We start from the raw sequence: 14,404 nt of genomic DNA on the forward strand, positions 1-14,404 counted from the left end.
AGAAAAATCCATCCAGCCAGTCAAACATATTACCTCCACTGGAAGAATAATGCACATTTCGGAGTCTCCTGTTGGGGAGTCGAAAGTCTAATTCCCATGGGAAGTGCAACAGTGACCTAAAGATCCAAATGGATTGGGACACAAGAAACCATGACAATGTTCCCCATCCCAGCCCGCAGCTCCATGGAGAAGAGCAAGAGAAGAAGTGCCCAGAGCCTCCAGACCACCTTCAGATGTGGGAAATTCTGAATCTTCCTGCATTGATGGATGTTGTCATTCTATTTCCCCAAGCAAGATTCAACTTTGGAGACTGGCATCTACTAATCTTCCTTCTAAGATGTGCCACTGATTGCCAGTTCTATTTTGTCTGCTTCCATTAAATAGGTCATGAAACGTCCAGTATGATTTATCAACAAAGGATCCAGTTTTTTAAATAAATTTATTAATTCTTTAATTTTTGTTTTATGATTTTTTTGGCTGTGTTGGGTCTTTGTTGCTGCGAGTGGGCTTTCTCTAGTTACAGCAAGCGGGGGCTACTCTTTGCTGTGTGTGGGCTCTAGAGCGCACGGGCTTCAGTAGATGCGGCGCATGGGCTCAGTAGTTGTGGCTCGCGGGCTCTAGTGTGCAGGCTCAGTAGTTCTGGCACACGGGCTTAGCTGCTCCGCGGCATGTGGGATCTTCCTGGACCAGGGCTCGAAACCGTGTTCCCTGCACTGGCAGGTGGATTCTTAACCACTGTGCCACCAGGGAAGCCCAAAGGATCCATTTTTGAATGCCAGATAAGTGCTTAGGCACACCCTACCATCTTCTTCCAGGATGCATGTCTGCCTGTCACCAAAATTGCCGCCCCCCAAAAATGTTTACAGACTTGTATGAGTTTGTTGGGGGGGTGGGTCTTGGCCTGGCAAGGCTAACATATGTGCAGAAACTTGAAAGAAAGTCTACTTATTTTAAATTTAATTTTTATTTTATATTAGAGTCTAGTTGATTTAGAATGTTGTGTTAGTTTCAGGTGTACAGCAAAATAATTCAGTTATGCATATACAAGTATCTATCTGTTTTCAAATTCTTTTCCCATATAGGTTACTACGGAGTATTGAGTAGAGTTCTCCATGCTATACGGTAGGTCCTGTTGACTCTTGGCAGGACCACATCATCATCACCTGCTGTGCTCCTGAGGCTACTTCAGCACCTTGGGGAGGAAAAGATAGGATGGAGGCTGCTGGGCACAGGAACCTCAGTGTTCCTAGCCTACGCTCTCCTACTGAGCTTCTGGAGCACACCCCAGGTGCCTAATCTTGGGGGGAGGAAAGCATAAAAGGCCACATCTATTATCCTTTCGGCAGGACCACCCTATGTCAGATGCATCATCCTCACATTCTTCAAGAGCTCCAGAGAAGGAGTCCATGCCTTCATCTCCTCCCTCTAATGACACAAAAGAGGATGCTCTGGGAAATATTCTGCACGTGTTTCTCTCCATTGTGGTACCACTTATCCCATACGAGATGCTATTGGATCAGTCAGCGTTCCTGGTAACAAGTAATAGAAACTGGTTCTGGGTCTTTGAGGCACTAAGGGATTAAGAGGAAATTATGTGAGGCTCTCAGAATTGGTGTGAAGTTGGAAGAATAGTTTTGGGGTGGCAAGAACCACGAAAGACCTGGAGAGAAGGGTCATAATGCATAAAACAAGGCAACAGTCTTGTTGCAACATAGCATGATCAAGACATCACTGTGACAGTGACAGGTACCACCGTGATGCGTCCAACCTCTGAAACCCCTCTCTTTCCCAATGTCACATGCACAGAACCCAAAGTCTTCAAGAGAAAGCATCTGATTATCCAAGCTTAGGTCACTGGCCCAACCTGACCATAGCAAGAGGAAGATGGAGGAAGTATTTGGCCCCCTTGGTATCCATGGTGAGGAGAGGTGGAGAGAGGCAGGAACCAGGAACCAAGAAAAAGCTCAACAAGAAGATGTAATTCCCAATAAGACAATTTGAGTGGCTGTTGGGAAGGAAAATGGATATATTGTAGCCAATAACAGTAATATACCAGTCCTTCCCCCAGAGGGATGTAGGTATTGAATGTTGCGGTTTCAATAAATCCTGGCATGAGCACTGTGAACTCACGGAAGGTATTCGTGGTCCCACCAAGTTTGATTTCCACGAACTTTCGTTGCAGTCCTTCCTCATCACATACTTTCCCCACATTTCTTGAGGCTGCTGGCCGAGCAATTAGACGGTCCTCCACGGCATCACCCAGGCTGCCTTGCGAACATTGGCCTATGTTTTGTACTTTGACATATTTTTCACTATTCTATCTCTGAGCTTTGCTTCTTACAAGGTGCAGTCATTTGAAAAGCATTTATAAACATAGATCTTGATGTAGGTGGCTCTTGTGAGTGTCTTGAAATGGAAAAATAAAGGATGTTCTGGGGCTACAGCTGAATCAAGCCACCAGGGCAGAAGGAAACTGACACATCACCGTGAAATCCTACCAACTAAGAATCCACGTCACACCCAAAGGAGGACCAGTGGGCCATACTTGAGGACAGCGTCTTCTTCTCAGGGACCAATTGGAACACATATTACATGCTCTGAAAGCCACTGTCTGTAAAGTGCACCTTTTCTAAGAAAGAAAAAACACTGCCAAACAATGAGACAATGTTTCCTTATCATGGAGAATTTTTTTTAATACATCTATTTTTTTTATTTATTTATTTTTTGGCTGCGTTGGGTCTTCATTGCTGCGCGTGGGCTTTCTCTAGTTGTGGCGAGTGGGGGACACTTTTCGTTGCAGTGCGCAGGCTTCTCATTGCAGTGGCCTCTCCTGTTGTGGAGCACCGACTCTAGGCATGTGGGCTTCAGTCGTTGTGGCACGTGGGCTCAGTAGTTGTGGCTTGTGGGCTCCAGAGCGCAGGCTCAGCAGTTTCAGTGCACGGGCTTATTTGCTCTGTGGCACGTGGAATCTTCCCGGACTAGGGATCGAACCTCTGTCCCCTGCATTGGCAAGTGGGTTCTTAACTACTGTGTAACCAGGGAAGCCCTTCATGTAGAATTTTTATTTTATATGTCTTAAAGGAGCTGTTTTAGTCTTATTTAGATACCGGTTTTATAATATACATGCAACTATAAAAAGGAAAACCCAAGAGAAATAAATTAGAAACATCTTACATTCATACTCTTTCAAATGGCTTTTTAACTCGGAGTCACTGAAAGCTGTGTTTCACTACATAAACTCTCTCCTCTGTGCCATGAATAGTTTAATGCTACAGTGCAGCTTAAAAGAATCCATCAAAGACCTGAAAGCCAGTGGTACTGACTCCCTAAGGTGGCTCCACAATTATTTAGAGTTTGCCTTCCTCTGAATTCTCCTTTAAGAATTGGCAAACCCATCTGATGCACCATCTTTCCCTCCCTTCCACCCTTACCAAGGAATTTGACCCCCAGGGACTACGAGAGAACTATCCCTGGGACTGTTCCAGGCTGCTGCCACCCATGCTGTCGACTTTGATGTGGCATTTTCAAAGCTGAAGCAATGACAACAGGTAACAACCGACACCTGGCCCATAGTGATTGCAAAATACTGACTGCAAGATGCACAGAGATTTCAGAAGTGTTACAATATACGTTAAAAATATATCTTACCATTTTGGAATTAATTAAATAGGAGATGTGAAGATGCTCTTTAGGGGGAATTCCCTGGTGGTCCAGTGGTTAGGACTCCCACTTCTACTGCAGGGGCACAGGTTCGATCCCTGGTCGGGGAACTAAGATCCCACAAGCCATGTAGCCAAAAAATAAATTTAAAAATTAATTAATTCTGATTACTGTTTAAAAAAATTTTTTTTTGAAGGTGCTCTTTAAACTCAGAAATGCTGCAAAATAACAGTTATTGTAACAGTTATTGTCACACAAGATGTGGCCAGCAGGACTACATGTTTTTATGGTGCTATCTTGACTCTGGCTTTTTTAAAATTTAGTTTAATTTTTATTTTATATTGCAGTATAGTTGATTTAAAATGTTGTGTTAGTTTCAGGTGTACAGCAAAGGGAATCAGAAGAGAGAGAGAAAGGACCCGAGAAAATATTTGAAGAGGTTATAGTCAAAAACTTCCCTAACATGGGAAAGGAAGCAGCCACCCAAGTCCAGGAAGCGCAGAGAGTCCCATACAGGATAAACCCAGGAGAAACACGCCGAGACACGTAGTAATCAAATTGACAGAAATTAAAGACAAAGAAAAATTATTGAAAGCAGCAAGGGAAAAACAACAAATAACATACAAGGGAACTCCCGTAAGGTTAACAGCTGATTTCTCAGCAGAAACTCTACAAGCCAGAAGGGAGTGGCATGATATACTTAAAGTGATGAAAGGGAAGAACCTACAGCCAAGACTACTCTACCCAGCAAGGATCTCATTCAGATTCGATGGAGAAATCAAAAGCTTTACAGACAAACAAAAGCTAAGAGAATTCAGTGCCACCAAACCAGCTCTACAACAAATGCTAAAGGAACTTCTCTAAGTGGGAAACACAAGAGAAGAAAAGGACCTACAAAAACAAACCCAAAACAATTAAGAAAATGGTCATAGGAACATACATATCGATAATTACCTTAAACGTGAATGGAGGGCTTCCCTGGTGGCGCACTGGTTGAAAGTCCACCTGCCGATGCAGGGGCACAGGTTTGTGCCTCGGTCCGGGAAGATCCCACGTGCTGTGGAGGGGCTGGGCCCGTGAGCCATGGCCAGTGAGCCTGCACGTCCGGAGCCTGTGCTCTGCAACGGGAGAGGCCACAACAATGAGAGGCCCGCATACGCCCCCCCAAAAAACAAAACAAACCAAACCAAAAAAAAACGTGAATAGATTAAATGCTCCAACCAAGACACAGTCTTGCTGAATGGATACAAAAACAAGACCCATATATATTCTTTCTATGAGAGACCCACTTCAGACCTAGGGACACATACAGACTGAAAGTGAGGGGATGGAAAAAGATATTCCATGCAAATGGAAATCAAAAGAAAGCTGGAGTAGCAATACTCATATCAGATAAAATAGACTTTAAAATAAAGAATGTTAAAAGAGCCAAAAAAGGACACTACATAATGATCAGGGGATCAATCCAAGATATAACAATTATAAATATATATGCTCCCAACATAGGAGCACCTCAACACATGAGGCAACTGTTAACAGCTCTAAAAGAGGAAATCGACAGTAACACAGTAATAGTGGGGGACTTTAACATCTCACTTACACCAATGGACAGATCATCCAAAGTGAAAATAAATAAGGAAACAGAAGCTTTAAATGACACAATAGAACAGATAGATTTAATTGATATTTATAGAACATTCCATCCAAAAACAGCAGATGACACTTTCTTCTCAAGTGTGCACAGAATATTCTCCAGGATAGATCACATCTTGGGTCACAAATCAAGCCTCAGTAAATTTAAGAAAATTGAAAGTGATTCAAGCATCTTTTCTGACCACAATGCTATGAGATTAGAAATGAATTACAGGGAAAAAAATGTAAAATACACAAACACATGGAGGCTAAACCATACATTACTAAATAACCAAGAGATCACTGAAGAACTCAAAGAGGAAATCAAAAAATACCTAGAGACAAATGACAATGAAAACACGATGATCCAAAACCTATGGGATGCAGCGAAAGCAGTTCTAAGAGGGAAATTTATAGCTATACAAGCCTACCTCAAGAAACAATAAAAATCTCAGATAAACAATCTAACCTTACACCTAAAGGAACTAGAGAAAGAAGAACAAACAAAACCCAAAGTTAGCAGAAAGAAAGAAATCATAAAGATCAGAGCACAAATAACTGAAATAGAAACAAAGAAAACAATAGCAAAGATCAATAAAACTAAAAGCTGGTTCTTTGAGAAGATAAAAAAAATTGATAAACCATTAGCCAGACTCATCAAGAAAAAGAGGGAGAGGACTCAAATCAATAAAATTAGAAATGAAAAAGAAGAAGTTACAACAGACACCGCAGAAATACAAAGCATCCCAAGAGACTACTACAAGCAACTCTATGCCAATAAAGTGGACAACCTGGAAGAAATAGACAAATTCTTAGAAAGGTATAACCTTCCAAGACTGAACCAGGAAGAAATAGAAAATATGAACAGACCAATTACAAGTAATGAAATTGAAACCGTGATTAAAAATCTTCCAACAAACAAAAGTCCAGGACAAGATGGCTTCACAGGTGAATTCTATCAAACATTTCGAGAAGATCTAACACCCATCCTCAAACTCTTCCAAAAAATTGTGGAGGAAGGAATACTCCCAAACTCATTCTATGAGGCCACCATCACCCTGATACCAAAACCAGACAAAGATACTACAAAAAAAGAAAATTACAGATCAATATCACTGGAATATAGATGCAAAAATCCTCAACAAAATACTAGCAAACAGAATCCAACAACACATTAAAAGGATCATACACCATGATCAAGTGGGATTTATCCCAGGGATGCAAGGATTTTTCAATATATGCAATCAATCAATGTGATACCCCATATTAACAAACTGAAGAATAAAAACCAAATGATCATCTCAATAGATGCAGAAAAAGCTTTTGACAAAATTCAACACCCATTTATGATAAAAACTCTCCAGAAAGTGGGCATAGAGGGAAACTACCTCAACATAATAAAGGCCATATATGACAAACCCACAGCAAACATCATTCTCAATGGTGAAAAACTGAAACCATTTCCTCTAAGATCAGGAACAAGACAAGCATGTCCACTCTCACCACTATTATTCAACATAGTTTTGGAAGTCCTAGCCACGGCAATCAGAGAAGAAAAAGAAATAAAAGGAATACAAATTGGAAGAGAAGAAGTAAAACTGTCACTGTTTGCAGATGACATGATACTATACATAGAGAATCCTAAAGATGCCACCAGAAAACTACTAGAGCTAATCAATAAATTTGGTAAAGTTGCAGGATACAAAATTAACGCACAGAATCTCTTGCATTCCTATATACTAATGATGAAAAATCTGAAAGAGAAATTAAGGAAACACTCCCATTTACCATTGCAACAAAAAGAATAAAATACCTAGGAATAAACCGACCTAGGGAGACAAAAGACCTGTATGCAGAAAGCTATAAGACACTGATGAAAGAAATTAAAGATGATACCAACAGATGGAGAGATATACCATGTTCTTGGATTGGAAGAATCAATATTGTGAAAATGACTCTACTACCCAAAGCAATCTACAGATTCAATGCAATCCCTATCAAATTACCAGTGGCATTTTTTTACAGAACTAGAACAAAAAATCTTAAAATTTGTATGGAGACACAAAAGACACCGAATAGCCAAAGTAGTCTTGAGGGAAAAAAGTGGAGCTGGAGGAATCAGACTCCCTGACTTCAGACTATACTACAAAGCTACAGTAATCAAGACTATATGGTACTGGCACAAAAACAGAAATATAGATCAATGGAAAAAGATAGAAAGCCCAGAGATAAACCCACACACCTATGGTCAACTACTCTATGACAAAGGAGGCAAGGATATACAATGGAGAAAAGACAGTCTCTTCAATAAGTGGTGCTGGGAAAACTGGACAGCTACATGTAAAAGAATGAAATCAGAACACTCCCTAACACCATACACAAAAATAAACTCAAAATGGATTCAAGACCTAAATGTAAGACCGGACACTATAAAACTCTTGGAGGAAAACATAGGAAGAACACTCTTTGACGTAAATCACAGCAAGATCTTTTCTGATTCACCTCCTAGAGTAATGGAAATAAAAACAAAAATAAACAAATGGGACCTAATGAAACTTCAAAGCTTTTGCACAGCAAAGGAAACTATAAACAAGATGAAAAGACAGCCCTCAGAATGGGAGAAAATATTTGCAAATGAATCATTGGACAAAGGATTAATCTCCAAAACATATAAATAGCTCATGCCGCTCAATATTAAAAAAACAAACAACCCAATCCAAAAATGGGCAGAAGACCTAAATAGACATTTCTCCAAAGAAGATATACAGACGGCCAAGAAGCACATGAAAAGGCTCAACATCACTAATTATTGGAGAAATGCAAATCAAAACCACAATGAGGTATCACCTCACACCAGTTAGAATGGGCATCATCAGAAAACCTACAAACAACAAATGCTGGAGAGGGTGTGGAGAAAAGGGAACCCTATTGCACTGTTGGTTGGAATGTAAATTGATACAGCCACTGTGGAGAACAGTATGGAGGTTCCTTAAAACACTAAAAATAGAATTACCATATGATCCAGCAATCCCACTATTGGGCATATACCCAGAGAAAACCATAATTCAAAAAGACACATGCACCTTAATGTTCATTGCAGCACTGTTTACAATAGACGGGTCATGGAAGCAACCTAAATGCCCATCGACAGACAAATGGATAAAGAAGTTGTGTTACATATATACAATGGAATATTACTCAGCCATAAAAAGGAACGAAGCTGGGTCATTTGTTGAGACATAGCTGGATCTAGAGACTGTCATACAGAGTGAAGTAAGTCAGAAAGAGAAAAACAAATATTGTATATTAATGCATATATGTGGAACCTAGAAAAACGGTACAGATGAACAGGTTTGCAAGGCAGAAATTGAGACACAGATGTAGAGAACAAATGCATGGACACCAAGGCGGGAAAGTGGCAGGGGGTGAGGTGGTGGTGTGATGAATTGGGCGATTGGGATTGACATGTATACACTGATGTGCGTAAAATTGATGATTAATAAGAACCTGCTGTATAAAAAAATTTTTAAAAATAAAATAAATAAAAATTTAAAAAAGAAATCACAATCTCAGTACCATAGACAATCATAAGTAGTGCATAACTCAGACCCTAAGCTTAAATTAAAAAAAAAAAAAACAAAAACAAGCTAGAGGGCTTCCCTGGTGACGCAGTGGTTGAGAGTCTGCCTGTCGATGCAGGGGACGCGGGTTCGTGCCCCGGTCCGGGAAGATCCCACATGCCGCGGAGCGGCTGGGCCCGTGAGCCATGGCCGCTGAGCCTGCGCATCCGGAGCCTGTGCTCCACAACGGGAGAGGCCACAATAGTGAGAGGCCCGCGTACCACAAAAAAAAAAAAAAAAAAAAAAAAAAAACCAAGCTAGAGTAGAGGTGATTGAACCAAGATCCAGAGTGTCAGAGCATAGCTCATCTTGAGTGTAGTTGAGCCAGAGTTTTGACAGTTGAAGCAAAATCAAAGACTAGGAGGAGAGCATTGGCCAAGAACACAGGGGAGTCCAGAGAGTTAAGTAAATTAAGCCACAGGCAGGCACCAATGATCTGAGTACAGCAGATCAGCAGGTCTTGGTTAGACTCCATATACACTTCCTGCCAGAGCAGATGCCGGGCAGGGCCCAGGTCTACAGAAATGAACAGTGCATGAACTACAGCTGGGAAAGGTGAAGAGCACGGGGCCCACCATGGAGTCTGATTATTCCCAGGGCATGTGTGCGGTTGACACAGGATCCTTTGAGCCTCTTGGTCCAATGAAGAGCTCCTTCTCTGGCTCTCAGAAAGATTTCCTGATCCTTTTCCATGGTTATTCCCTGGAGTCACCTTGACGACCCTCAGCAGGATGACTCAGCTCCAGATGGAGAAACACCCTTGGATATGTTTTCATCTGATGTTGTTGGACACAATAAAAGATGACGAGAACTTGAAACAAAAATGAAACTTTCCTTAAGACACGGCCACCCCACCTCCACACGCACAGCTGGAGCTTCCTGCTAACGTGATGCTGGCATATCCAGAGGTTCTGGCCAACTGACATAACAATTTGCTGGTGATGGTGGCTTAATGACAAAGCGGAAATCTCTTATGGACTGCTGGGGAAGCAAAAAGTGTCCAAAGAACACAGCTTTGTGTTATTGTAACCACAGGGAACAGCGGGAAGAGGGATACCTTTATTTTCCACTGTGAAAGTTCCAAAGAGGACAAACTCTGCAGGAAGTCCCGGGCCTATATACACATTTCTACTGCTGGTCCTATTCAGTCCTAATCAAGGCCTACATCATCCATGAGCTTATCCACATCGGAAAAGAAGAAAAACAAAAGCCCGGTTGCAAACCCCCGCACAACTGGCTTTTGACAGCATTTCCCTGGGCTCTGCGGGAGATAGGAAGCTTCGGAAATGTTTGTACAAGCGGCCGCAGGGCAGCGAGCTAGCAGAAAGCTTAGTGTTTCAGGGATTGTGTTTTCTCGTAGCTCAGTTCATTTTGATTACCCCTTGGTCTGATCAAAAGGTAAAGCGTTGGGATCTATAAGTTGATCTTTTTTAGAAGTTGAAGATAAAAGACACCGAGCGCTGATACCACACAACTGAGTATCTTCTGATCTCTTATGAAATAAAATGAACAACCAGAATCATCAAAGGTGCTTCTGTACTTCACACCAGACCAGAATAAGTTCCATGATTTTATTAATAACTTCCTTGAAGGGGTCCACTCTTGCCTGATGGGAGGGTCGCTCCGTTGAATACACCATGTAATTTAAGACTCCAAGGGCTCCTTAAGAGAGGGAGTCGCCTGCTGGCCTTGAAGAGGTGAGCTGCCATGTTGACAGGGAGCCATGCGGCCAGGGACTGAGGGCAGCTTCCAGGACTGACAGCAGCCCCCAGCTGACAGCCAGCAAAGAACAGGGACCTCAGTCCTACAACCTCAAGGAATTGAATTCTGCGTGAGTTTGCAAGAGGGCCCAGAGCTCCAGAATGGAAAGCTGACTCCGCGGCTGCATCTGTCTGTTACAAGTGCAGAAGTAAACCACCTTCTAAACTCGTGTAAGTGTTTCCGAGGGCATATTATACAAAGTGGATTTTGTAAATGGATGTTGCCAAATCGCCCTCCATGGCTGTACCAATTTACACTCCCACCATGATCAACCATGTTTGAGAATGTCCAGTCCCCAGTAAAATATGAATATGGGGACTAATAAAGTGAGCTGCAATCACTTTATTGATTGATCACTAACAAAGTGGAACATCTTTTCATATACTTATTGCCCACTTAGTTTTCCTCTTCTGTGAAATGCCTTTTAGTTTCTTTTGCCAATTTTGCTATTCGATTATTTATCCTTTTTTATAGACTCATAGAAATTCTTTATTAATTCTGAATACAAATCCCATTTCAGTTATATGTTGTAAATATATAATATTTGCATATCAAAATCCATAGCTCATTTTTCCCCTAAAATTTGTGTATGGTTTTTTTTATCATATAGAAGTTTTTAATTATTGATGGTGTAGTCAAATGTATTCATTTTTATGTGTTTTGATTTTGTTTCTTTCAAAGCCTTCCTACCCCAAGATTATAAAAAACACTCTCCTATATTTGCTTACAATATTTTCATGGTTTTGTTATTACGTTTTCCCTTTCATCCCATCTGGAATTTATTGTGAGTCATACATTCTTCCACCCCCCAATCTGGTGTCCGCCCTCACCACTCACCTGATATTGCCTTGGGCAAAGTCTCTAGGGATCTCTGTGCTGAACCAAAAGGACAGTTCTGTGGCCTTGTGTTATGTAACTTCTCAGCAGCATGTGTGGAAGTTGAGCATACCGCCTACTGTGAGCACGTCCCTCTCTTGGGCTCCTTTCCGAGCATCCTTTCCGAGGTTTCCCTCCATCTCACTGGCCTTCCTCTGTCTCCTTTGTTGGATCCTCTTCTTCCCAATCTCTAATTCTTGGTATTTCTCAAGGTTCAGTTCTGAGCTGTCTTCTCTGTGTCCCCCTTGGGGACCCAAGCTTTATATACTCTAGAGTGATTCCTTAATTACGATGTCTCTAGCCTTTGTCTTTCCTGAGCTGCGGCCTTGTGTATTCGGATACTTGTCTGACGTGTCTCTCTGGACATCCACAGCCATCCCAGACTTCATATGTTCCAAGCTGACATTTTTTTTTAATTTATATTGGAGTATAATTGCTTTACAATATTGTATTCGTTTCTACTGTACAGCAAAGTGAGTCGGCCATACGTATACACGTACCCCCTCCTTTTCGGATTTCCTTCCCATTTAGGTCACCACAGGGCACCGAGTAGAGTTCCCTGAGCTACACGGTAGGTTCTCATTAGTTATCCATTCCATACACAGTATCAATAGTGTATGTATGTCAAGAACTCTGGATCCCATCCCCTGCTCCAGACCTGTTTTCCCTCTAGGCTTCATCACAATTCACTCCTTCAGCTTGAACCAGACACCCAGGAATCCCCCTTGGTTTCTTCCTTTTTTTCTACCACTGTATCAAACCCGTCAGCAAGTCCTGTCAACTTTCTCTCCCCCATACATCTTGATCTAATGGGCTTCCCCTCATCTCCTCCACCAGCCTCGTCCAGGCTGCTAATATCTCTCTCACTCCTGCTTTGGCATCAGCTTCCCTTCGTCTCTTCCCTCTCCTCCCTGGAATGGTCTCTTTCTAAAACCTACGTCATTATCATTCCTGCTTCCAACGTTTCTGTGGCTTCTCATTGTACTTAAACAGCCCAAACTTCTCCCTGGGTCTCTGAGACCTCCTGGGGCCTGGACCCCGACTCCCATACACATCTTAGGCTACCTTGCTCACAGGTCCTCCCTCGGTTCTTTGAGCAAACGCACATCTCCCCCACGTCAGGGCTGGATTCGTATCCTGGGGCTGCTGAGACAAATTCCCGCCAACCTGGTGGTTTAAAACAAAAGAAAATATTCTCTCACAGTTCCCGGGGGCCAGAAATCCAAAATCAAGTATTTCACAGATGAGAAACTGGGGTTTAGAGCAGGGCCCGCAGCTTCAAGGACGTGCCCTAGTTCCTGCCCTCAAAACTAAGGATCCACGTAAGATACCTTTTAGAACAACAAATCCCTTTACAAGGGCAAAGGCCAGAGAACATATTTGTCATCTAGAGTCATTCAGTGAAGCAGCTAGACTAGACGCAGGTCAGAAAATCCCTGTGACTGTGGACCAGGTCATGGAAATAACTGAAATGCAACGTCTGTGTATTTGCTGCATTTACATTATAGAAAAGGAGAATTCGAGATTGAGAATGTAGGGTGATCCGTAGGTATCGTGTCACACGAGGAGGATTTCCCTAGACACGTTTGAACCTCCAGTTCTGTGTTTCCTTCTGAGTTTTGTCTGTCCCTGAGGCTTTAAAGTCGACCGCAGAGAGGGATTATGACTATTTCTGACTCTGCCTATAAAACACCACGGGGCTTAACCTTGCAGCAGGCGAAGGGCCACCACATTTACACTTCAGTCTCCCTGCGGCTGCTTTGAAACGCTCTGCTTTTCTTCTCAGGGCCTTCGGGATGCGGGCAGACACACACTCTGGAGTTCCCTCCTCTTAAGCAGATCATGCAAGATTAATTTATCTCAGTAGACACAGGGCTCCCAGAAAGACAGCCAATCGCTTCCCAGGGGAATCAGAAAACCTCAAGGGAGAGAGAGAAGCCATCCCAGGCCTCTCCAGCAGGTCGACAGCACAGCGCCGGAGCCTCCCACAGAGGTTTGGGGTTGCCTGCGTCCCCCGTCACCCGACGCCATGGTGTGGGCGTGGCCTTGGCCAGGGAAGGCTCTTCTGGAGCTGTTTCTGCTGCCCCGGGGCCGGCACTTAGCTCACGGTGTGAAGCTGCAGAACAGGATTTCATGGTTTCCCAGAGCCCTCACCCAACCCCAGCCCTTGCCCTTCCAGGGCAAAAGTGTCTCAACCAGCAGCGGCTGGCCGCCTCGCACAGATGCGGTCCCACGCCACCCTTACGATTGCTTTACGAGCAGCTAGTGGCCAACGTCTGCGTCTGCTCGGTAGATATTTAGTCTTCAAACTTCTGTTTCCTCCGACCTCCTGCCTGGCCTCCTGTGCTTGACTAGATCAAGGATTTCTACCGGTTCAGGGATGGATACATCACACACAGTAAGAGTTCAGTGGGTCTGGGGGATTTTAGTTAAAGAAAATTAAGCCTGTCTGTACTACAGGGCTTCTCCGAGCCTCCGACAGGCCAAAACGTTCATTGCAAACTCCAAGAGAAGGGTATGGTGCAGGAATTTCCCAAACATATGTGTGTACACACATTATCTTGGGTCCTAAAAGTCATGGGCAGAACACAATTTGGGGAACCCCGTCCTGGGCCACATCGGCCTCTGTGCTCAGGAGGATGGGAAGAGAGGGCAGAGTATCTACAGTGAGTCTGTACGTGCCAAGAGCCGCGGTACTTTGGGCAGGCGTTGCCTCGGCATCTGTAGTCTCTCAACGACCCAGCGAGGCGGGCACGGTCAACTCCGCTCCCTAGATCTGAGATGACGCCGTGTGCAGCCACAGTAAGGCCCCAACACTAGAAGCATCCGAACAATAAAACTTCCCCTGGGCTTCC

At 43.1% G+C, this 14,404-nt stretch overlaps 1 long non-coding RNA gene across 1 annotated transcript in view; it reads right to left on the reverse strand.

Annotated features, from left to right (window-relative positions):
• Positions 1-2,868: 2,868 nt before the first annotated feature.
• Positions 2,869-14,404, reverse strand: part of LOC132419923 (uncharacterized) — a 29,251-nt gene continuing 17,715 nt past the window's right edge. The window contains exons 6-7 of the long non-coding RNA XR_009518280.1: positions 4,615-4,778; positions 2,869-3,000 (exon numbers count right to left, since the gene is read on the reverse strand). This is a non-coding gene — a long non-coding RNA (uncharacterized lncRNA). The remainder of the gene's footprint in view (positions 3,001-4,614; positions 4,779-14,404) is intronic.

This window comes from Delphinus delphis, chromosome 2, assembly GCF_949987515.2.
Source record: "Delphinus delphis chromosome 2, mDelDel1.2, whole genome shotgun sequence".
In the NCBI taxonomy this organism is placed as follows: Eukaryota; Metazoa; Chordata; class Mammalia; order Artiodactyla; family Delphinidae; genus Delphinus; species Delphinus delphis.